General features: G+C 42.2%; 1 long non-coding RNA gene across 2 annotated transcripts in view; it reads left to right on the forward strand.

The window, feature by feature from the left end:
• Positions 1 to 25103, forward strand: part of LOC308467771 — a 136835-nt gene that overhangs the window by 52701 nt on the left and 59031 nt on the right. For both annotated transcript variants that reach the window (XR_013981283.1, XR_013981284.1), the window contains exon 2: positions 15491 to 15540. This is a non-coding gene — a long non-coding RNA (uncharacterized lncRNA). The remainder of the gene's footprint in view (positions 1 to 15490; positions 15541 to 25103) is intronic.

A 25103-nucleotide genomic window follows, 5' to 3' on the forward strand; every position in this document is an offset into this window, starting at 1 on the left:
ATCCAAGTGAATTATGTGAGGCGGTCTGAAGGCTGACCTTTAACTTGCCCACCTCCTTTTAACAGATAATACGGTCAGGAAGCCAAGATTGTTCATTTCTTCAATTCCTGTCTTCTCTCTTTTATTACCAATGTTATTTGGGTTGCTTTAGATTTCTTTCTTATAGCATAGGTGGGAATTTTTAACAACAAAGATTATGCTGGTGAGCATGATTATTATCTGAAAAAAGAAATAAGGGAAGGGAAAAGCTCCATTCTGATTAGCCTTCCAGCTTTAACTGTGGAAAAAAGATTTATGGTCCTCTTGGCTTTCTAGAAGATTTATGAGAAGACCAGCCTTGAACTTTCTCTTTAAATCAGGTGGTTCTTCTTGTCATAAACGCAGCACAGATGATACGGGTTCCAGCGATGGTAAGGGAGAGAGATCTGTTTGCATGACTAATATGGGACCAGTGAGGTGCATTTGGCATGCAAGATGGCAGAAAGTGTACACTTTGTACAGACATTTCAACATGTGGACCCTATGTGTTGATAGCATAGTTTATAAGATTCTGTATGCTTGTGGTAATATTCTCCACCTTGTGAAGGTTTCCAGTGACACACATCTGTGACTATTGTGGTAAGCAATGTATTGGCTTACTACCTAGTAAAACCTTCATACCCCACCTTTTGTTTCAGATCATCGAGGCAAAAATTATATTCATTTTAATAGATGCAGCACAACCACAGTGGTTTGGTACTCAGCAATCAATTATTTTAAACTCCCAAACATAAAATCTAGGATCACATTTCAATCTTGGCATAAATACATCCCAATTTGTGTGTGTGCATTTGTGCAAAGTTCATTTTTTATATTTGTTTTCAGCCTTGTAGAATATCGCTGCTTCACACTGTCATTTTTTTCTGGCAAAGCGGTGTGTAGGACTGCGTTCATGGACTATGGCTCCAACTGACCAGTGTCAGATTCTGTGGCTCCCCTGTGTTGTGGGTTGATGTATGGTAGGAGTAGTGTACCAAGTGGTTTCATGGCAGATAAATGGAAGGAATCTAGCAGCACAGGAGACTGCTTTATATGGAGTCAGACCACTGACTTACGTATATCAGTATTGTCTACACTGACTGGCAGCAGCTATCTAGGATTTCAAGCAGGATTCTTTACCAGCTCTATCTGGGGATGCCAGAGTTTGAAACTTTAGCCTTCTGTAGGCAAAGGAGATGCTCTGTCACTGAGCTACAATGAGGATTCGTGGAAGGATGGAACGGGGAAAGAACTAGAGGCAACTCACGTGTCACCTCCGAGCGAACTGTACCAATTCATTTTGCTTGAAATGTTGTAGTACAATATAGTAGTGTAGCAAGATAAAGCTGGTTTGTGACTCTAGAACAGCATGGTCCAACGCACAACCCGAGGGTCGCATGTGGCCTTCAAGGGGGAAGGGGGCATGAGGGTTCTGACAGGGTCCTAGAGACCTCCCACCTCCCCTCCCAAAGCCTGGTTAGCACTTTCCCAGCTTGGGAAGGCAGCACAAGTGTGGGCATCAAATTTTGACTTCATCCCCCCCCCCCCGCCGTGCAACAAGGCAGTGTGTGACCCATGGGTTCTGTGCTAAAGTACTCTTGCGGCCCATTTGGTATGTAAAGTAGGATTGCCCTGCTCTAGAAGAAGGTCCACATAATGACTTGTTAATTGTTACATTACTTCATTGCTTGTTGTCTTATACTTCCTCGTGGGCACCTGTCTGCTGTTCTATAACACACACACCCCGATTATGATATTATTCTGTCATTGCTCAACCATGACACTTCACATGACAGCAACTTAAGAGAGTTACAAAGCTGTAAAATGCTCCTGTTGCTACATTCCTTGTTTGTTGCAGTTCTGAATTATCACTTGGAGGGAAAAAGGAAGCTGGTTTCAGAACCACGGACAGCAAAAATGTCAACTCTATTTATTCCTGAAAGTTGGCCTCTGAAACAGTTGTCAATTTTATTTATATGTGAAGATTGTCTTTATTAAAACTGAGTTGAGCCAAACACTTGAAAATGTAAGCATCATCCTCAAGAGATATGGAAGGTTCATGAAGCATAGAAAAATGTATTTCATAAACTTTTCAGACTTGGAAGAAATGTGAAACCAAAATAACAGAAGCTGGTGAACCTGTTAATGACAAACTTTCTCGTATTGTGCTTGCAGTCCTATACACACTTACCAGAGAATATGCACTGAATTCAGTGGAACGTATATATGTGTATATATGTGTAGGTTTGTGCTGAAATTGGCTAGGTGAAAAATATTGTACCTCACCTCCAAAACTGGAATTGCAACAGGTTCTGCTGAATCTTTTCCACTTCTATTCTTTTCCAACATCCCGATTTTTGTTAATAATGCAGTCAAACTCATAATGGTCAGCTGTTAATATATATTTCCCCAAATTGTGTTTCTTCACCTTGGAATTTAAACTAGAAACGTGGCCAAACCAGGTTCAGGATGATGATTTATGGAAAAAAGCTTCAAAATTGAACTGAGAGAAAATTATCCACCACTAATTATTGAAGGGGACGCATAGCCATACACCAACTTCCCAAGATTTCTGTGACTATTCCATTACTTTTCAAAAGTTCCCCTCATTTATTTAACAATATTTTTAAACCATTAAACATCAAAATATCCAGGCAATGTACAAAAAAAGAAAAGGAAAAGAAACACATGTTAAAAATAAAATAACATAAAAGCATAATAAAATGCTGGTTATGGACAAACTAACAACCATACTAAGCTAGAAATACCTGAGTGAAGATAAACGTTTTCAGAGCCCACAGCTTTAGGAGCTTAGCAAGAAAGGAGGAGTTCCATTCCCACCAGTGCTGGCCCTTAAAGATGTGGTTTGACCCCTAACATTCATCCTGTTCAAACCCTTTCATAAGCCTGGGGTCTTCCACACTTCTATCAACCTTCTTTAGATTAACTCACACCATGAATGGCTACAGTTCAGAAGCATCGATTCTGGCCCCAGGGGGTAGTATTCAACTAAGTTTTATTCAGAAAATACATATTGAAATTAAGGAACATATTCATTACTTTCAGCAACTCTCCTCTGGGTAAAACTTAGCTGAATACCACCCAGTATTTTGTGATCTTACCACATTTCACAATATCATTTAGTGGCTTCCCCTCCGATAAATGGCTCAGCAAGCTGACCTATAGTTGCTCCTAATGGGCACATCAATGATGATAGATCATGACATGAAATGGGAAATAAGCAGCAGTAGCAGATGAGTTTTTGAATAAGAAAGCAGTTCTTTTTCATGCAAATATCTTCAGCAATAAAGACAAGAGGCTGTTGTCCCTTCTGCTGCCCCCTGGCTTTCTGGGATTTGTAAGCAAATTGCTTTTATATAGAAAAAATGCTATTTGAAAGGGGGGGGGGGAAGCCAGGCATCATCTGTTCTTTGAGGACAGAGCAATAACAAGGAATTTGACCTTTCCCTACAATATTGTTTAGCCAAAAGACAATCAAAGGTACAAGGCAAAAGGTGGCGGCGTGAAGAGGGTGGCAGTAGGCCTCATCCTTCATTTCCCTGGTTCTCCTTTTGTTTATGCGGCAAGCTATTTAAATCGAAACTCACTCCTTTCCCCTCACACTGACACCCCTCCACAAGTGGACTTGTTTCCCACATTTAATTGGAAGTCTGCGTAAACCGCTTGGAGAAGCTGCCAAAACCCATAACAACAATGAAAGAATAGTGAACTGGAGAATTGGATTAAAAGGCAGCTTTCATGGGAGAGGGTCATATTGAAATCAAAGGGAAGAAACAACAGCAGCAACAACAACAGTGACATAAAAGATAAGTCCAGAAGCGAACAAGCTTGGGAACACTGGCACAATCTGTAACAACAACCTCAATGCCTTTGTCAAAGATGTTATGGAACAGTATAATTGGCTTGTGCCCATATTAAGAGAGGCCTTGGTGTTAATTACGCATGATGTAGCATCTAGGGCATGTCACATCTTGAATGGGAGGGTCTGTGACAATCTGACATAGGAGAAATGAAAGCTGTCTGGAAACTAAATTAGTTTTGAAAATAAGCAGAGTTGAACTACCTATCGCTGTCAAAAAGCCTTCACCCTTTCTGTGGGGTTGCTGGTTTTCCTAAAGGCTGTTTTAGTAGGAGCCCTGCTGACCAGGGTCTTGGTCAAAAGTTCCATTTAAAGGGCACCCTTCCCTTACGTTTCAGATCACATATGGAGCACCTGAATTTTCAGTTCTGTATGCTGGGTGACTAGTATTAGAAGCTACCAAGGCTGCAACACTATACACACTCATTTGGGAACGAGTCTCCTTAAACTCAGTGCAACTTGCTTCAGAGTAGACATGCATCAGATTGCACTGTCAATGAGATTCCATGCCACACATCTAAAATATATATATTTGAGGATATTGAACAAATGTGTAACACGCAAACAGAGTGTCAATGTCTACTTGGAGTTCATTATTTTCAACAAGGGTTCACATCCCAATGATGCTCACTGGGTGACTTTGAGCAGGGTAAACTGTTTGCACAGTTATGCTGCTCATAGAGTTTTTTTGTTTTTGTTTACTCTATATACATGAAGATATCAAAGAAATCACCTGGATATGAAATGCTTTTACAGAATATGCAGTGATTGTGCTGATCTGTAAATTGCTAGCTACTGAATAATCTATCTTCAGGATCACTAGAGAGAGAGGAAAAAAACTAAACAGGATTTTTTACCTGCAATTGCATTGTGGTGACTATCTAAATCCCCAACTGTGGATTAGGATTTATCTTGAAACTTGCTCTCTGTTTATAACTAGTGGTTCACCCTAGGTCTGAAGCAGGAAATTCCACCTCTGTGCAAAAAAGGCTGGTGTGATCTCTTTTTCAGAAATTGTCCTTGGACCCAAGGGAGTCCTCGAATTGTTCATCCATATTTATTTAGGATCACAGCCAATGACTTTCAGGGAGCAGAAGAGAAATCGATCTTCTTCCTAAATTCATCAGAAGTGGTAAGAAGCATTCCATACCAAAGGGATTAGGCTATTTTTCAACATATTTCTATTACTTTTTGCAAGGAAGCATTCCGATTTTGCATCAGTTATCTGAGTTTGAATACATTAGAGAATGGGACTTGCAGCACAATCCTATATGTATCTACTCTTAAATGAATCCAGCTCAGTTCAGTGGGGCTTAGTCGCAGCTAAATGTGTCTTCGATTGCAGCCTTATATTCAGCTGTGGTAACTTAGTGAATGCTTGCAACGCCAGAAGCTGCTAGTACTGAACCAAAAATAATGTATGTGAACTATTATGTGGGTTAAGTAGACAAGTGCTTCTCATTTTCAACCCCACCTTGATTTTTTACTCTGTCAGTGATCTGATGAGTTGCTTGGTTAACTTCAAATGCTATTTTTAATAGGATCTGGGAAAAGCTTCTTGAGGGAGAAAACTTAAAGCAGCTGCGCTGATCTATCCAGACCCTTTTAAAGACTCTGAGAGGCCTGGAGGCAGATGTTCATTTGAACCCCCCTCCTCCTTCCCACTGTATGTCAAAATCATTTCCCCCCTCAGCTGTTGAGGAGGAACCCTGAATATGTATATGGTCCTTGAAAAACATTCATTTTTAAAATAGGAACTTGATGTTCAGTTTGTAAGCTTCTGAAATCCAGAAACAAAAATGATATTGGATTCACTTGCAATATACAAACAGGTGTATACAGAAAAATTCTCTTGATGGGGTCCAGGAAATTCTGCTGGGGCCCCTTGGGATTCAAGCGCATAGCATGCACTGTCATAACAGATTTGGGCATGTCATATTAATGTAGCTTGAGGCAAAATATTTCCACTTATTGATCCTATAATATGAATCAGGTCGTGCAATGCCACATCACAGTTCTCAAAGGCTTCGAGCAAGACAAGTAAGCATGGATCAACAGTTTTTAATGTGCAAATTTGATTTTCACAGGAAAGCCCACATGTAAGTTTATAGGAAGTAACAGTTGATTGCGTTGTCCCTCTTGATTAAATAGGAAACAAGGATTGTAAACATGTTACACATGCATACAATCAAAGCATGGGATATGTGGTGGATGAAAACGGTTGCTTCCTTTTATATGAAATTACTAAAATGAACAAAAATGTATTGTTCTGTGTAAAGGTTGATTTTGAAAAGAACCAAATATGAACATTCTGTGAAAAAAGCTGGGAACTGTGTTTTAACTGAGAGTGGGCAGAAATTGATACATACCCCTTTTAGATGAGTTGACCAGCAGATCTGCTCCATCTAGCATCTGTGCAGATATATATATATATATATCTCCTTTTAATAAACACATCGCTTTGGCAAACTTTAGATTTTTCTTAAAAAGGGAAGTACTTATGAGGTGGTCTGAGGACCACCCTTTTATGGTCATCTGGAACATCTACAAGGTTAGCAAAGTCTGCTCTAAACAAAGCCTCCTGTTGCCCTGGCAGTTTTTACCACTCCATCACTCATATGAAAAAAGAAAGATTTGTGATGCATAGTTTTTAAATGTGGTTTTGAAGTGTTTTGATGTGGAGGGAACAATTTTATGTCCTGATAGGCTGCCAGCTGCTTGGAATATCTTTAGTTAAAGAGGTTTCCTGTGCTAAAGCATATCAGTTGATACCTCTGCCTTGCCAACTCAAGGGTTAATACAGGAAGGGCCCCTCCATACAACCCTTTTAATGGGCATTCATGATGATATTGGGCTGATTATACATGATCCCACTTTCAATACTGTTTGTTCTTGCAAAGATTTTAGGCTGAACATACTGCTTTATACTGTGGTTGTAAACCACTGCACTATGTTTTTTTGTGATACTGCAGCAGATACCTTGGTTCTAGAACTTAGTCCGTTCGGCTCCCGAAACGGTTTGAAAACCAAGGCATGGCTTCCGATTGGCTGCTGGAGCTTCCTGCACTCAAAACGATCGCAGCCCAGAACACTCACTTCCGGGTTTGCAGTGTTTGGGAGCCGCTTTGTTTGGGAGCCAAGCCATTTGAGTTCCAAGGTACCACTGTAATTATTTTTTAATAATAATAAAGATTCAGAGTGCATCCCATAGCTTCCTGCTGAAAACCTGCAACTTTTCATACCACATATGTTAGCTTGTGGTGGCTTGTGCTGATTTTGTTGCACTATAGCCCAAGAGTGCCCTTCCAGACAGCAATAATCGAGCAACAAATTAAATAAAGTAGAAGGATTCCTGGACGGTCCAGTATAAATTCACCCCCAATGCACTACTATTACATCGACAACATGTTGCAGAATACATAAGTAAACCCTCCCCGCACCCTTCTGGAGGGGGCTGAAAGAGACAGTGATTAAATTATCCCTTTTTTAAAGTCAGCCACTTCTGTGAATGCTGCCCTAAATGCAAATCAGACAGAGGTACGCATACTTTGCTGCGCTGTACAACACATCATGCCATTTTATGAACCATCTGCTTCTCTCTGTTGTGCGCAACATCAAGACGGTTCATGTACCCTTTCTTGCCTCTGGGGCAGACAGTTGTGACTTCAGTCTCCTTAGGCCTCTTACGCGGTGCCAAACCGCTGTGTTTTTAGACGTGCCTCTTTGGAAAAAATAAATAAATCGAAGCATCTCCTTGGAGGGAAACGGAAAGCTGTTTTGTTTTGAGTACTAAGAGAATGCTACTATACTAGCCAGTATTTTTCCACTAAGTAAAGGGTTAGGGCGGGTGGCCAGTTGGCAGGCCAGCAGTTCAGTAGACTGCCAGGTGGTCTGTAGAAGCTCATCGCATACTGAACAATAAATTGTCAGGCGGAAGAACCAGGCCAGAATCAGCAGTTATATAGGGCCAGATGGGGCATTACTGGCTACTGAAGTCACCTGATCTTGTCCCCCTGGGGGGAAACAGCACATTCTCTCCATACAGCTGCTGGGTAGAATGGCAGTACATCTCAGGCCAGGACTTCTTTGCTTGTCATCTGCCCTGCTTGCATAGAGATCAATACCTGAACCCTCTAACCCCTGGTTAGAGTATCCTGGTAGTTAGGATGTATCTCCAAACTATGAAGCGTATGGGTAGGCCAAACATTTTCCAGCAAAAACTTTCAGCTGAATTTTTGTGGAGTACTGGAGCTGAAAGTTACCTCTTTCATAATTTGGGGGATGAGGCCAACATTTGGTTGGGAGGGTGGAGATGGTGAAACTCCTCTCAGCTCCTTATACAGTAGTTGGTGGCTGGCCTATTCATCACAGAAAGTCTAGAACATTCCCAGAACAGTCTGGGGGGAAATGGCTACCAGTGCTTGAGCGTTTCACCCCCCATCCTGAAATTCACCTCACTGCCGATTTGTAGACTGAGGAGGGGCATTTTAGCCCAGGGCTAATAATAGGATTGCTTCATTGGAGTGATTATACAGTGGTACCTCGGGTTACATATGCTTCAGGTTACAGACGCTTCAGGTTACAGACTCTGCTAACCCAGAAATAGTACCTCGGGTTAAGAACTTTGCTTCAGGATGAGAACAGAAATCATGCTCCGGCAGCGCAGCAGCAGTGGGAGGCCCCATTAGCTAAAGTGGTGCTTCAGGTTAAGAACAGTTTCAGGTTAAGAATGGACCTCCGGAACGAATTAAGTTCTTAACCTGAGGTACCACATACTATGTATGCAGTTGCTTACATAATTGTTGCAGATAGACCTCATACTGTTGCAGATACACTTCGTATTGTACTCATTTTAGTTAAAGATACCAGAAATCGCTGCATTCCACCCAACGGGCCACCAGCTTTGCACAAGAGTGGCTTCCTCTGTGGGGCAAATAGTATACAATATAAATTTGAATCTCTGTAGTCCAAATTAGGTAGCTAGTTTGGCATGCAAAGGTTTTGGAAGGGTATCACAAGGATGCTTTTAAACAGGGCTTGGGAAACACAAGGCGGGGAGCCAAACTCTTTCCCAACATCAGGGTCTTTTCCAGGGAGTCTTCTCTTCTCATGAGGTGGCCAAAGTATCACTGCCCCTTCATGGATCACTGCCTTGCCGTGGCAAAGGGGCTTGAATAACTCAGAGAAGCTATGAGCTATGCCGAACAGGGCACCCAAAATGGACAGGTCATAGTGGAGAGTTTTGACCAAACGTGATCCACCTGGAGCAGGAACCGGCAAGCCACTCCAGTATTCCTGCCAAGAAAACTCCATGGACAGAGACAACAAGCATAACAACATACCAGAATGCAAATAGCCTCCATAGTGATAGCAAGTGCACCTTTAATTTTTAAAATTACCTTTACGTTTTATTATTCCTTTTTCTGTAAGCTGTGCTGATTATTAAGCAGCTCAGAAATTTAACAAATAAATTGCCACTCCATAGTTCCAAATGGACTTGTTTTTGCTTGGGCTTACATGGGAGTAAGTACCACCAAACTCAGCAGAGAAAACATACAGAAGATTGAGTTTGGTAATATCGTAATCAACAAATTGGTTGCTGATGAATATAATGATGATCAACTAATTGTTGCAACCCTAATATTGTGTTAATCAACTAATCATCTAATTGGCTTTAACCCTAATTAAATATTTCAAATCATTTTTGTTTCCCCTTGAATCTCTCCCCCTCCCCCACTCCTAAAAACATGATTTTTGTGCTCCTTACAACAGAGGTGGGCAAAAGACAGGATCTCTGGATGATTTGCAGTAGGTCCACAGTTGTTCCTGACTGCCAGTACTTTTCACATTAGCAATAAAAAAGGATCTCATCTCCTCCCTGCTTAGGTTGCTGGAATCAGGGAAGTTTTGTGTGAAAGGACTGTGAGATCATTTCTGGTATGGAAAACAATATATTAGGCTGAACATGTGTCCAAAAGTTCTGAATTTCATGGTATATACTCCAGCATCATTATTCCATACTTGGATTCCATTGGTGGTTCTTAAAAATAAAGTAGATCCCACAGGGATCTGAAGTATGCTCACCTCTGACATGGAAAATATTCCTTTTTTGAAAGCTTCAGTCATGGACTCTGCTTTGGTATAGTTCATCCTATTTCACACAGGGAACCAGTATTCTCCCAGAAATGACTTAATAATGATGATAGATGATAGATAGATAGATAGATAGATAGATAGATAGATAAAACTGTATTGGCCTGAATATAGGCCACACTTTTCCCCCCAAATTCCGACTGTGGAAACTTAAAGTGTGGCTTTACAAAGTCACGACCTTACAAAAATTGGCTTTTACGGGACTTCTGGTGAGTCAAGAAAGCAGGCGCCACGCCAGCGCATAGCTCCTAGGACCACCAGCACCAGCATAAAACACAATTTTAAGGGAGCGGCTTATATTCAGGTATTGTCTTTTTTTCTCCCCCCCCCCCCCCCGAATTTTAAAGGTGTGGCTTATTTGTGGGTGCAGCTTATATTTGGGTCAATACAGTAATATTTATTCATCACCTACTACTATTAAAAAAGTCTACAGTCATCTTTTTCTCCATCCAGTGAGACAACTAAAATGGACAAATCCTACCCCACCCTACTAAAAGGTGAAGCGTAGAAACAGGCCATGAATCATGCCACCATATGATCTGAGTTAAAGACCAAAAGCCTGGGCAAAGATGTATGTCTTAGCCTGGTGCCTAAAAGCTCAAGGCATGAGTTTGGGAAGCGTTCCTGGAAGTGGTCACCTCCTCCCTGTTCCCCTGTAGCATGAAGCCAGAGACATCTGGATTTGTTTCACTAAATGCATTTCATTTTTTACTCTTCAGGCAGCTCTGGCAGATGGGTTTTCCTTGTTCCTGCTGTTTGCTTGCAGCCTAGTATATAGTACTCTTGCTGATATGGACTCATTTGTTTGGACTTTTTGTATGTTTTTTGTTGTTGTTAGAGAAGATCTCGCCTCAAGGGATTGAAATGGATGCCGTTCAGCTACTCTGCAGTTCTGTTCCTAAGAATATGCAATTTTGATTCTTTAAAAATAAAGTTTGTAATACGCCTTTAGCGGATTATCGGGGGATGGGAAGAGGTAAATGTAAATTCAAAGTAAGTGTTCGACTCAACCAGCTCATCTATGCTGAACAGCTCTGACCAATCCCTCTAGAAAGCCATTCAGGGTGTTCTCTCAAGAGACAAAGGCTATAGCTGAATCTATAAATATGTGACTATAGCTGTCAATCATCTGTCACACTTTATATGACTTTCTGTTTGGGAGCCAGATAGGTGGAGTGCAAGAAGAAAAGCTAGCTCACTGGAGCCAGAACCACAATCCTCAATTGGACTAAGCCCAATTTTTGGAAATTGTGTGTGTGTGTATGTGTGTGTGTGTGTGTGTGTGTGAGAGAGAGAGAGAGAGAGAGAGTGAGTTGGTTTTTTGGGGAGTGGGATTTCAACCATACCTGATTATCTTTGTCATTTGCTGTCAACTTCCTGTTCACAATTGCTTTTCTTTATCTGAACCTTTTCTGCATTTAATTTTTAATAACAATTCCTCTCGTGGAAATTCAAGCCATCTGGTCACATCATATTATCAACAGTCAATCAGATTTGGCTGTGTGATGACATCATAAAGCCAAATCAGAGTGCGAGTGATGCCTCCTGTCCTTTCTCTGGACAAACATTGTTGTGCTTTACTTTATGCCTCTCCCTCAATCAGTCATCAAATGTATGTGTATTTTATGGAGTGTTGGGTTTTTCTTTCAGTGAAATTCATACTTCAGTTGAGTTCAGCTTTAAATGCCTTATATGCACAGATTTACAACTGTGTTCTAAGTTTCTGGTAACTTAGAATATGTGGGAGAGAGGGAAAAGAAAGGACACCAAAGAAGGAGAGGAAAGGAAGTCCCTAGATGTCTTATGTTGTGTCCCTGTTTGGTTATGGTTTTGTTTTCATTTTTTCCCTTTTCATTTTTACTTATTCTTTGGGAACTGTATGTAAAAACTACAATTTTTTTTTATAAAAAAACTGTGTTCTAAGTTTCTCTGTAATTCAATAACGGGCTGAAAGGATGGAGTTTATGTTCAGGGTGTTGGATATACTAATCAATACACTATAGTACAGTATATAGCTGTAAAAAATGTAACCTTTGAAAGGTTAATCTTGACTAGAGGAAATGTGCAAATAGGATGAATACATTTGCTGTGCCTTTCCTGGTCTCTGACTCAAACTGCAGCCTACTTTTCTCCACTCACATCTACCTTCCTCTTCCCCTTGGTTAAGAGAGGGGTGAATAAGGATGAGTTACACTTTTGACAATCTTCTAGGCCTCCTTGGACCATAGAGACACATGCCCACTACATAAATAGCTATCCACCCTCCTCTTTCACATCCAAGCTATGACCAGGTATTGCCTCAAGGGCAACCCACTAGCAGAAATTGAATAGGAAACACATAACATTATGTCTTAGTCTCTGGTTCTGTGATTACTCTTACTAAATAATAGGGTTGTGTATAGCCCCCCTGACCTGACTCAGGGACCACTCAGGCCCTCATATGAGGTCAACTCAGGGCCAGTCCAAGCTGGGTCAACCCAGGGAGCTCCCATTCTAATTAAGTATATGTTTGGGAGAGAGCAGTGGGTGGCAGGGATAAGACTATTTGGCCTGGTTCAATTCAGAATTCAGTCAAATCCTGGTACACAGCACTACTAAATAATGCTAGGAATGAAGTTAACCATCATGAAGTACAGTGGTACCTCGGGTTACATACGCTTCAGGTTACATACGCTTCAGGTTACAGACTCTGCTAACTCAGAAATAGTGCTTCAATTTAAGAACTTTGCTTCAGGATGAGAACAGAAATCGTGCTCCGGCGGTGCGGCAGCAGCAGGAGGCCCCATTAGCTAAAGTGGTGCTTCAGGTTAAGAACAGTTTGAGGTTAAGTATGGACCTCCGGAACGAATTAACTACTTAATCCGAGGTACCACTGAACTGTATTAGTTTCAACCAGCTGCTTTCCTTTGACAGCAACCACTCTTGAGGGTCTCCAGTGAATTTCACCCAGCAGGTAGATGAGGTGATGGGTTAGAGTTGTTTCAGGTTTTTTATTGCCTGCTGTGCTGGTGGCATGACTGATGGTAAGAGAAAGAAGCAAGAGCGTAGCACAGCTGTGGTCTCAGTGTGCTCCAGGTAGGCAGTGAGTCAGCTGTGCTGGCTGTGGGTGATGGGATCTGTAGATTCCAAAAAATTGGGAGGGCACCAGACTCCTGACCTTTTGACTCTGGCGTTTCCTAGGGTTGGGAGTCCCCAAAGAGGTTCCAGTTGCAACACAGGGGCTTAGGAGAGCACGTGGATTATGTCTGATTACCCTCACACAGCAGCGAGAGAGGTTTGGCCAAAGGCCAGTGTGCCATTTGTAAGCATTCAGAGAAGAGACCCGAGCACCTCATGGAACTGAAATTGGCACCGTTAGACTGCAAAAAGTTTCAGCCAAATTGGAAGGCAGGACTGTTACATGATTAGTGAGGAGGGGGAGAACAAGTGGAGGGCTAACCTTGTCTGTTTTCACAGCCAGGGATATGATCTCCAAATTAAATTTCCATGATTTATCACATCTAGAAAGGTTAGAGGAAGCAAATAAACAACATAAAAAAGCAGGAGGAAAACAGGGGATGGAGCTGCCAAGGTTTCTTCTTCCCTTTTATGGCAGAAGGGAAATCATCCTATGAAAATTAGATTATGATTGGGTCCCAGAACTAATTGTTATGAGATGGCAAAGGGGTATTGTATTGCCATTGAGCTGCAATGTCTCAGAACTGAATCCCATCTATTATTGCAGAGAAATTCGTCAGAAAGTGCACTGGGTGTCTGAATTTGTCCCTGCTGGGGGAGCTGCTCTGAGTCACTGTGATGAATGGGGATTTGGTAGAGAGATGAGGGAACACATTCTTTCTCTGATGCATAATCTGTTGCATAATCTTTGCCACTTTCAGCAGCATTTTTTTTATTCTGCCAGCAGTGACCGGCAGGTAGGACGGCAGCCAGCCTCCCCACCAAACAGGGAAGTGGCCCACTGCAGAGCGTCCATCTTTGTAATGGAGAAAGGGGGGGGGGGGATTCAATGAAGAGACAGGACAATGACAAGACAGAGTGAATGCTGGGATAGCTTTTCCAATGCCTGAGTTAATCAGGAAGGGATTGGCTGTAGAATTCACATCAGATACCTGGCACTGATACCTAGACATTGTCTTGTCCCTTCAGTGGTGAGAATAAGCAGGGATTTGAAGAGGCCAGAGACAGATCCTGATTAGTACGAGCAATTCATTTTATATATTTCCTTTCTGACTCTCAGCCATAAGGTTAATGAAAGACGATCTCAACAAGTTCTTTGCTGCTTCTCTTAGCACAGAGTGGAATTTTGCTCTTGCTTTGAGTCTGGTAATTGTGTTTTAATGACGAGTCATTGTTGAGATGCTTGTTTTGATATTTGGAAAGCATCTCCGAGGGACTCCTTTTTGGAGGAGAAAAGTAGGAAATGCATTTTGCATAAGCAAAACAATGTAGCCTTCTGGACACAGTTCTTGGTCCATGTGCTTGCCAGCCTCTGACCTAAATTGGGCTCCTCCCAGGGCCCTCCCTGGGGTGTGTGTGTATGTGAGGCCCAGAGCAAATCACACAGTGTGCCCCCCCCCCATTATCTCTTCATGGCAATGGTGATGGCAATGGCCCCTCCTCCTCCTCCTTCTTGGCTTACTTTTTTTGCCACTGCTTTAGTGGTAGCAGTGTCACGGAGACATTGCTCTAGAAAGGGAGAAGATGGAGAACCTCAGTGAGTGGGCAGAAGGCAGCAGGGCCAGGCAGGCAGAGGGGCTGCTGGCCATTCCCACAAGTGCCAGGCATGCCTTCCAAAAATGTGTCTCACAAAGCAAAGGACCTCACAAAGCTTGGGGCCAGGGACAGTGTCAAGGGTGACTCTGTTAATAGTTGTATTTTAAGAAGAAATTGTTCAGCTGCTGTGTCATGGAATTATACTGAGTGAAGAAGCTTGCTCACTGAATATTTTCTTTCCTCACATCTGTTAAAGAATGTATCCCAAGGCTCCATATTGATACTCCCAACTACCTTAGGGAATGTGTGTATATTGAATGAATTGTGTACATTCTCTGCCCAATATGCACAATCCCTGTTAAGTGTTGAAGAATGTGCATATCTCTGGCCATTATGCATAATCCCTAACAGGCTTTGGGGAATATGCACATCTTGTTTGGGCAATATGCACATTTTCTGGCCAATATACATAGTCTACAACCGGCATTGTTTTTGTTTTGTTTTCTATCTCTAGTTCAGAAGTATGCAATGGTTCATATAAAGCAAAATAGTGAGGAAAAGAGTACCTTCTCTTGCCTTACTTTAAAATGTAGTACAGCCTACTTGCCCAAATAAACTAGCCCATTACCTGTTCCGCAGCCATATCTGTCATTATGTTGTTTATTGCTCCATATTTTCTGCTTGTTATTTGTCATAATTTGGATCGTCTCATTTTTCGGTCCACAGAATGTCATCTGACAACTCTACCATTCTCTGTGATGTGCAACTCTTCTCAGGTCAGTATATAAACAAAGCTCCATGCCATTCTCTGCTTTCATATGTTTTTATGTGGCTGTATCTTCCTCTTCCTCTGGATTATATGAGTTAAATGGGAAGGAAGTTCCTGTTTTATTGCAAGTAACTTTGTAGGTTCCCCTTTCACTCTGCTGTTCTATGAAGCATTCCCCAATGCAGCACAACCTCACAGATATCCCCAAATCAATTTTTATCACATATTGATAAATTAACCCAAGAGGCATGTTGAACAAATATGTCAAATGTAGCATTTGTTCTTTCATCTGGAAAAGGGGAGATTTATTGCATAATCTAATCACACTTTTCTTAAGCAAATATTGATTCATTCAAAGAGCAGTTGAAGGCGAGATGTTTTCCTTTAGTTATTACATTAACATTCATCATTTCCCCTGGCTTTTTCTTTTTTCTTTTTTTTCTTTTAAACCAACCTTTTAAAGGTTAGTAATCAAAGATTTTAGAGGCCTGGGAATTCCTTCTTGGACAGAAATGATGTATTCCTGAAAACCCTTCATTATACCTTAGCACAACTGGTTGTGCTCTAGTACTCTAGTAGCACGGAGGAGAATCTGAGTGTTTAGTGCAGGTATGGAGAACCTTTGACCATCTAGATGTTGTTGTACTATAATCCCCTCAGCAGGCCAGGCATGAAGAGTGTTGTTGTTCAGCAACATCTGGAGGGACAAAGGTTCTCCACACCTGGTTTAATGTCATGAAGCCTTCTTCTTCTTTGACAATCACTTGTAGCCAAGTAAGATTGTTTTCCATAAACATGGTTTTTAAAGTGAGTCCATAAGTGACTGTGGAGGCCAATTCTGGATCCACACATCCTTCCACATTGGGGACATAGGTTTCCGGGTGGGAGTTGATCATGGTGAGGGTTTGCCAAGCGTGCCTTCCTCTTAGCACATTTCTCTCTTTCGTCCTGAGTTCAAACATCTTCAAAACCCATGACACCTTTGGTAAAGGCTGTTCTCCAAATAGAGCGCTTGCAGGCCAGTTGTCGGTGTTTATAATACATTTTAAAAAATTTGCCTTGAACCTCTTTTTTTGACAGCCAGCATTACGCTTACCATTTTTAAGTTCAGAATAGAGTAATGTCATGAAGTAGGCTCTTGCTCACACAATGATCTAGGCTGCAATGAATTTGTTAGTTTTTAAGCTGTGCATGTGAAACTTTGCTTCTTTTTTAATGACTAAGCAAGACTACTTTTATTACTACTACAACTACTACTATTACTACAGAAATGTTTCTAAATAAGCATCCGTTACATGACATCTGTTATAGCCATACCCTCCATTGCTTACCCATATCTTGGAATGGCAGAAGCTAAAATAGTCTCACCATGCTTTTTTGAAGGGTTGATTTCTGGTCCCCCTGATTCTGGGGTGGGTGGTGAGTGGTGGCTTCTTCTAAGTGTACTGATATCAAGAATCAACTATCTATATCTACAAAGGCACTTGGGCTTTTATCTATCTCACTGACAGAAATCGCAATTTTTATGAAGTTCTTCTACAACCATTAGGAAGCTGAATGAAATTGGCACACATGCATACAGCCTCAATGCACACCAATTACCAGAAAAGGCTGAAAATGGGACACAAAACTTAGCGAACCAACCTAATTCACACTTGCCAGACTTATAATCAATTTGGAGTGCAGTAAACAAACTTAATTGCACTTTTCTCTGAAAGTTTCAATGCCGTTTTTTAAAAGGCATATGGATATGCATATTTATGCGGAAAATGCATACAAAATGCATATTTTAGAGGAGCAACATTTTAAGAGACAGGGTGTACAAAGTCTGATTTGTGTGTGTGTGTGATTTAAAAAGAAATTTGCAGAAAATGGGATGGAAGGGACTTATGATTGAAAGTATTTGAAACTGACACAGAATGCAAATAGGTTGATTGTCCACCCCTGGGTTATAGTAAGTGGAACTGCAATTGACCTAGTTTTTACACATACGTGCTGCTGAGCGTCATATTGCATGGAGCCGAGAAACCCTGTCTGGAATATCACTGGTCTGGAAGAATAGTTTTGGGAAAAAGATGAACAACCAGACAGCAGCTTGAACTTTTCTCAAGTTCCCATAAAACATTCCCCCCACCCTTCCAGTGGCTGACTGTGCGTGACGTTAAAAGAGTGATGACACAGCGCTTGTATCTATTTTCTTGTCTCTTTCTATATTGTCTGAACTTCAGCCAGTAAGTTTAGACTTTTAGAAATGTAGACAGGGAGAGTGGAAAGAAAATGAAGGCAAAAATAAACAGATGTGGTATCCTGGAAGACCACGGAAGACTCTTGCACAATGTCAGCATTGCTCCAGCTTCCAGGAGGAATGTTAGCACATTGCAGTGGCTCCCATTCTACAGAGGTGACGTCAGAAAGACCCACACTTTCCCAAGAGCAATTTGGCTGCCTTATTCTGAGTAACTGTTGCTGTAGCTCCATTGCTAATCTTCTATTTTAATTCTGGATATACTTGCACCATGTTTCATTTCATTTCATTTTTTTAAAAAAGAGTTGCTTCACAAGCCAGGGTTAGAGTACATTTCACATTTGTGCTGACACTGTAAGAAACTTCCCCAACCCTGCTGTAATTCAAACGCAAAGCAGTCACCTATCGTGGAGAATATTGGATGGAACTTTATTGCTAATATTGTGCAAAGGGTCAAACTTAACAGTATTCTTGGTGGGAGGGGGGCTTAAAATGAGCCAGATTGATTCTCATTTACTGTAATGACACTTACATTGGTTTGGAAAGGGGCCTAGTTTGCATTTACAGTAAGCCACTTTTATACTACTATATTTATTTAAATGGAAGTTACATTTTTGGATCAGGGTGGGACTCCCAACTCCCATCATTCTCCACCAGCATGACCAATGGTCAGGTGTAGCACCCTGCTTGTGGTTAACGCTTAGCTGGAATGAAATATTCAACGCAGCAATAGAGAAATTAAAATAATAATTTATTTGTCAGACAAATAAATGAGAGGCACAGTGGTATATGGTTACCAAGCTCTGGCCTGGTCTCCTGCCATTATGGCCAGCACTTATATTCCCTCAGCCCAGCTCCCTTGCTCCTCCTTTGGCTGCCTCTGTCCAATCAGCCTGGTTGAATTTCCTATTGGCTGATTGCTATAACCAATCCTAAAAGATACACCCATTTCCTATTGCCTTTTATGGGATACAAAAAGCTATATATTCTTCTATCTATAAATGACAAATAAGTAGTCATATATCTTACATTTGTCTCAACAAGGAACCTTAATTACCAGCTCACCTCTTGCCCTCCTTGCCCTATTGCCCTCCAAAACAGATGGTTAATAATTTTAAATTTTTATCTTAAACAGATGTCAGAGATCTTGGGTTCACATTCTCATGCATCATCAATGAAAGATCTCCTTTTTGAAGGTCTTTAAACAAAGGCCTGACAACCATATATCAGGAGTGCTCGATGGCGTCTCCTGTCTGGTAGGGGGCTGGGCTCATTTGCCCCTCTGGTCTCCTACAGCAATATGACTCTATGAAATAAGAATTTAACATTTCTTTCTTTCTAGATCCTTTGCATAATTACATTTAAGCCAGTATATTTCATACATTATCATAGATAGCTTTTTGGAAGAATAAATCTTCTCAAAGTAACAGGAAGGAATCAGTTTACAGCCTCAAAATAAAATAAGAAAGAAACCTCTTCTTCTGTTTACACTCCCCTTTCTCCAGCCAGATGTTTTCTTTTCCATCTGCTCTTGGCCTTTAACCTTAGAAAGATATGGCTCAAGTTTAATGATTTTACTATTTACCAACTCTTAATTATGTAGGGTGGTGTAACCTTGCTCTCAGCTTGTAATTCTCTTTTTACGACTTTGAGAATTGTTTTCTGCTATAAATCAGGGGGCCCCCTTGTCCAGGAGGATAAACATCTTGCCAAAGTACTTAGGCAGCTGGTCTTCTGCCTGGCATAAAACATTTGAAAATCTTTAAGCTCATTTTAAAATACAGACCCTAATTAAACTATAAGCCTTGATAAAAATGCAGGCTATGATTAGATGCCTCATTCCCCCCTTTCAAGCTCAAGGACCTTCATCCCAAGTGTCCTTGATAGCTTGACCTTCATCATATTCCTGAGGTAAAGCTCTATATAGGGCCATGATATGAGGTAGAGTTTCATTCGAAATCATCTTGCTAATTGTACTTCTAAAACATGAAATGATACATGGCACCATACATAAAACCATTATTACTACCGTCAAGAAAAACAAGCAAGACAATAGTATCCCTTTGAGTCCCGCAACATTAGGTAACCAGTTGGTGAGCCATCCCATATCCCATCCTTCCCATGTTTGTACTGGGACGTGTGCTATACTCTCCATCTTTGTGGCGAACACACGGATTGCCTCACCATTATCAGAAATGTTAAAGCAACAGGCATTCCCTGTCAAGTTCAAGACTCCACATAGGCCTCCCTGCCTGGCAAGTACATAATCCATTCCCATTTTCAGCTGCAAAATGGCGGCTCTACTTTCATCCAGCTGTTGTGCAATAAGTCTCAAACTCTGGGCCGTTGCATTGGTTACAAGTTCCACTACTGCTTGCAATCGAATTATTCTGTTTAGATTATAAATAGGATCCCGTGCCCCTTGTATGAGCTCACCAGGATTCCAGGAGGCAGGCTCATAATAGGCTATAATGCGCTCTGGTGGCCAATCACCAGTATCGCTCCAACTTTGGGTACTTCCTCCTGCTATACGAGAAATATCAGCGTTTCTTCGTGTACGCTTGGCCGAATTAGTGGGCATAATCCACATTGGTGGTAATACCCATCCCAGGAAACAAGTCCCACTCCATTTGGAAGGGAGCTTCTTGTATGCCCATTCTCCACATATCCACCACAACCATCGGGTCTGAGGTTTTTGGTACGTGGAGTGCAGAAGGCGAAATATCAAAAGGGGTACAGAGTTCACAGTGCAGTATGTTAGATTGCCTTTTTCTGTCACAGTTATGTTCCATACCACTTTCCATGCATGAATAAAAGGAGGTGCACAGGGCAAGGTATTCCGAGTTCGATAGGTAGTACCGTTTACCCAGGTTTGACTATTCTTAATATAATCCCAAGTATAGTGACAATGAGAAGAGCCTATCATGGTAGAATCAGCTGCATCTGATAATTTATGTACACAGAATTCCCCTTGCACAGGTATAACTCGTATTGGTTTAGTTGAGTTCCATCCGGGGAAATTCTGTACTTCTGTTTGGTGTGGCATTTCGCTTACCATACCAATGGCATTTAATGGTATCGGTAATAAGGGCATACCTCCCTCTGAATCATCTGGCCCAAGAGAGCAAACAAGGCAATTGGTCCTATTTGCAACATTGGCTACCATCTCAGCTAAGCCTACCCACATATTGTGGTCATGGCGGAATCCATATTTAGCAAATTTGGTCAGATTCAAGGACCCTTCCCCGTCCCAAGGGATCAGGATTAATAATAAAATCATGTTGATGTGTAGTATATGCATTCCTTCCACAAAAGATTACCTTATTGTGATAGCATAAAAATATTAGCCCCAATATAATTCCCCCAGTGACAGAAATGGGGAATCACCAAGACCAAAACATATATCCCAAGGATCCCCAATGAGTAATATCCTTGATAATTGTTCCACAAGGGGGGGACAGTCAATTAATTGTATTAGAGAATCTTCCCGTTCACAATCGCTGGTTTAGACGCTCCTCAAGCTTCAGGCGTGCGCAGGTCAGCCAGCTTCCAGGTTGTGGCTGCAGCAGGCCGGTCGTCTAATGTTGCCCGTGACCTAGCCCGTTCCCCGTAGGGCTAGATACAGGGGTTTTTGGAGAGAGTCAGTTTTAAAGGATTAGAGGGGTCACCTTTGCACGTCCAACTGCCTTCGGACTTCTTCAAACGGGAGTGATGAATCCAGGGGGTCACCTCAGCTACCTTCACCGCTGTTGGAGTAGAGAGCAAGACGGTGTAAGGTCCACGCCACTTAGGTGCAAGTGGATCACGTTTCCACTCCTTCACCCATACGCTATCGCCAGCCTGGAACTGATGAATCGGCTCGGCAATGCTGCACGGCGTGCGCTCGAGGGCCCACCTGTTAAGAGAAACAAAAACACGGGAGAGAGATTGCACTTGTTCCTGTGTCACATGGTCTCCTATTTGTTTGAGGTCAGCTGGAATATCCTGAACAAAGGAGGGCGGCCTCCCATACAGGAGCTCAAAAGGTGACAACTTAAGTCTTTTTGTGGGTGCACACCGAACACGAAACAGTGTTATGGGTAACACATCCACCCATCCTAATCCCGTTTCCTGGGTTAATTTTGCCAATTGGGTTTTCAGAGTCCGATTCATTCTTTCAGTTTTCCCTGAACTCTGAGGCCTATATGCTGCATGCAGTCTCCATTTCACCTGTAGGACTCGACATACTTCTTGTACTACTTGATCAATGAACGCTGGCCCATTATCACTTCCAATGCATCTAGGTAACCCAAACCTTGGGATCAATTCAGTGAGGAGTCTCTTAGTTACCTCTCGTGCCTTTTCAGTTCGGGTGGGAAAAGCTTCAACCCATCCGGTAAGAGTATCTACAAACACAAGGAGATACTTGAATCCCTTAGAAGGGACCAGCTCTGTGAAGTCCACAATTAGGCTTTCCATGGGGACATATCCCACATGTTGGATTCCAGGAGGTTGTACCGGTCCCTGCCTGGGATTGTTTTTAGCACAAAGAACACATTTCTGTGAAATGCAAGTTGCTGATTGTGATAGGTTAATAATATACAACTTCCGACTGAGACTCTCTCTGGTTGCAGTACCGCCAAGGTGAGTAGATTCATGATAATTTCTTACAATTGTGCCTGCTAGGTGATGAGGTACATAAATCCTATTGTCCGGCAGTATCATCCAACCGTCCTTCACAACCGCTCCTTCCTGTTCAGCCCACTTCCTCTCTTCTGGGGTATAGTGAGGTTTAACTTCTCCTGGAACTACCTCTGGTATGAGGGCTGCTATAAATCCTCCCACAGGCTTTTGGGCTGCCTCTCGGGCTGCTTTGTCAGCAGCATGATTTCCTCTGGTTATTGGATCCCTTCCTCGTCCATGACCTTTGCAGTGCATTACAGCAATCTGTTCTGGAGCCCATACTGCTTCCAACAGGATTTCTACTTCAGGTCCATATTTCAAGGCCTTCCCGTGGGCTCCGATTAGACCTCTTTCTTTCCATAGAGCACCATGTGCATGCAGGGTTAAGAAGGCATATTTAGAATCAGTATAGATGTTTGCCTTACATCCGGCTGCCAATTGCAGAGCTCTAGTTAAACCTATAAGTTCAGCTTTTTGTGCTGAGGTGCCAGCAGGCAAAGCTTCAGCTTCCACAACTTCCTCATTGGTGACCACAGCATATCCTGCTCGTCTGGCACCTTCATGCAGGTAACTGCTACCATCAGTATAATATACAACATCTGGATTTTTCAATGGTTCATCTTTCAGATCGGGTCTACTGGAATAAACTTCATCCATTATTTGGAGACAATCATGTGATTCTTCATCATCTACCTCTGGTAGGGGCAGCAAAGTTGCTGGATTGAGCATATTCACTACTCGTAGATGAATCCTGGGATTTTCACACAATAGGCCTTGGTATCTAGCCATCCTTGGGTTCGTTAGCCAATAACTACCCTTATATTCCATGAGTGTCAGAACAGCATGAGGTACATTCACATACATCGTCTGGCCGAAGGTAAATTTATCAGCTTCTTTGACAAGGCTTGCAGTGGCCGCTACTGCCCTTAGGCATGGAGGCCATCCTTTTGCTACTGAGTCCAATTGTTTTGACAAATAAGCTACTGGACGATTCCAACTTCCTAATCTCTGGGTCAGGACTGCCGCTGCAATCCCATTCTGTTCATGTACATACAGCTGAAAGGGTTTTTCCGAATTAGGCAGTCCAAGGGCTGGGGCCTCCATAAGTCGTTGTTTGATAACTAAAAAGGCTTCTTGCTGCTCAGGTCCCCATACGAATGGGTCCTTTTCTGCACCTCGAGTGCTTTCATGTAAGGGCTTGGCCAGACTGCTGAAATCAGGTATCCATAGTCTACAAAACCCTGCTGTTCCCAGGAATCCTCTGAGTTGTTTCCTTGTGGTAGGTTCCTTGATAAGGCAAATAGCTTCTTTCCTCTCTGGCCTCAATGCTCGTTGTTGGTGTGAGATGTCAAAGCCCAAATATTTGACCTTTTCTAAACATAACTGTGCCTTTTTCTGGGAAACTCGGTAGCCAGCTTCCCAGAGCAAGTGGAGCAGTTCCTCTGTCCCTTCTTTACAGGTATCAAAATCCTTTGCTGCTAATATAAGGTCATCTACATATTGCAGAACCACCTTTTCTCCAGGTATTGAGGGGTAACTTGTTAGATCCTTCGCCAAGGCAGTGCCAAATAAAGTTGGGGAATTTTTGAATCCCTGAGGCAATCTCGTCCAGGTTAGCTGGCCTTTTGTTCCTGTTAAAGGGTCTTCCCACTGGAAGGCAAATATAGGTTGGCTCTGTGGTGCCAGCCGGCAACAGAAGAATGCATCTTTCAAGTCCAATACAGTAAAAAATGTTGCTTCTGGTGGGATCAAACTCAGCAGGGTATATGGGTTTGGTACATTTGGGTGCAAGGTCTCGATAGCCTGGTTTACGAGCCTCAAGTCCTGTACTGGCCTGTATTCATCTGTCCCAGGTTTCCGAACAGGCAATAGAGGTGTGTTCCATTCTGATTGGCAGGGCTTAAGCAGACCATATTTTAATAGGCGGTCCAAATGTTTCTGGATGCCCTCTGCTGCTCGCCGGGGTAAAGGATATTGCTTTACAGATACAGGGGTAGCCATAGGTTTTAGGGTTACTACAATTGGAGCTATATTCTTAGCCATTCCTGGTGGGCTATTTTCGGCCCATACTCCTGATGGCACCTGTAGGGTTCGGAGGAGCTTGTTTAACTCTGTATCCAATGTGGGTTGGACTTGCAGGGCTGACATTAGGCGCCATGATTGTTCCTTAGGTACTGAGAGGGAAATTATTCCTGCTGCCTTTGATGGCAGTTTCATTTCTGGACCTCGAGGAGTGAAGGTGATTTGGGCCTGCAATTTGGACAGCATATCTCTACCCAAGAGAGGTATTGGACACTCAGGTATATACAAAAACTGATGGGTTAAACGATGTCCCCCAATCTGGCATTCCAAAGGTTGGAGGAAAGACCTCTTAGCTGACTGACCAGTGGCACTTTTAATGACTACACTTTTGGATGCCTTTTTCTGCAATAGTTCTGGGAGTACTGAGTATTCAGCCCCAGTATCAATCATAAAGTCTATTAAATGGCTCCCTAATTGAATCGTGACCGTGGGCTCCTGGAAGCCTAACTTTATGGAGTCCGGTCGTTCCTAGTCTTGGGTAAAATCCTCCTCTGCCAGTCCAATGAAATTGTCCCTACTCCGTCCTTGTCCAGGTCTCTGATATCTTCCATCTCGGATCATTCCCCGTCCCCGTCCCTGGT

The sequence above is a fragment of the Podarcis pityusensis genome (assembly GCF_964106645.2).
Source record: "Podarcis pityusensis genome assembly, chromosome: 2".
NCBI lineage: Eukaryota > Metazoa > Chordata > Lepidosauria > Squamata > Lacertidae > Podarcis > Podarcis pityusensis.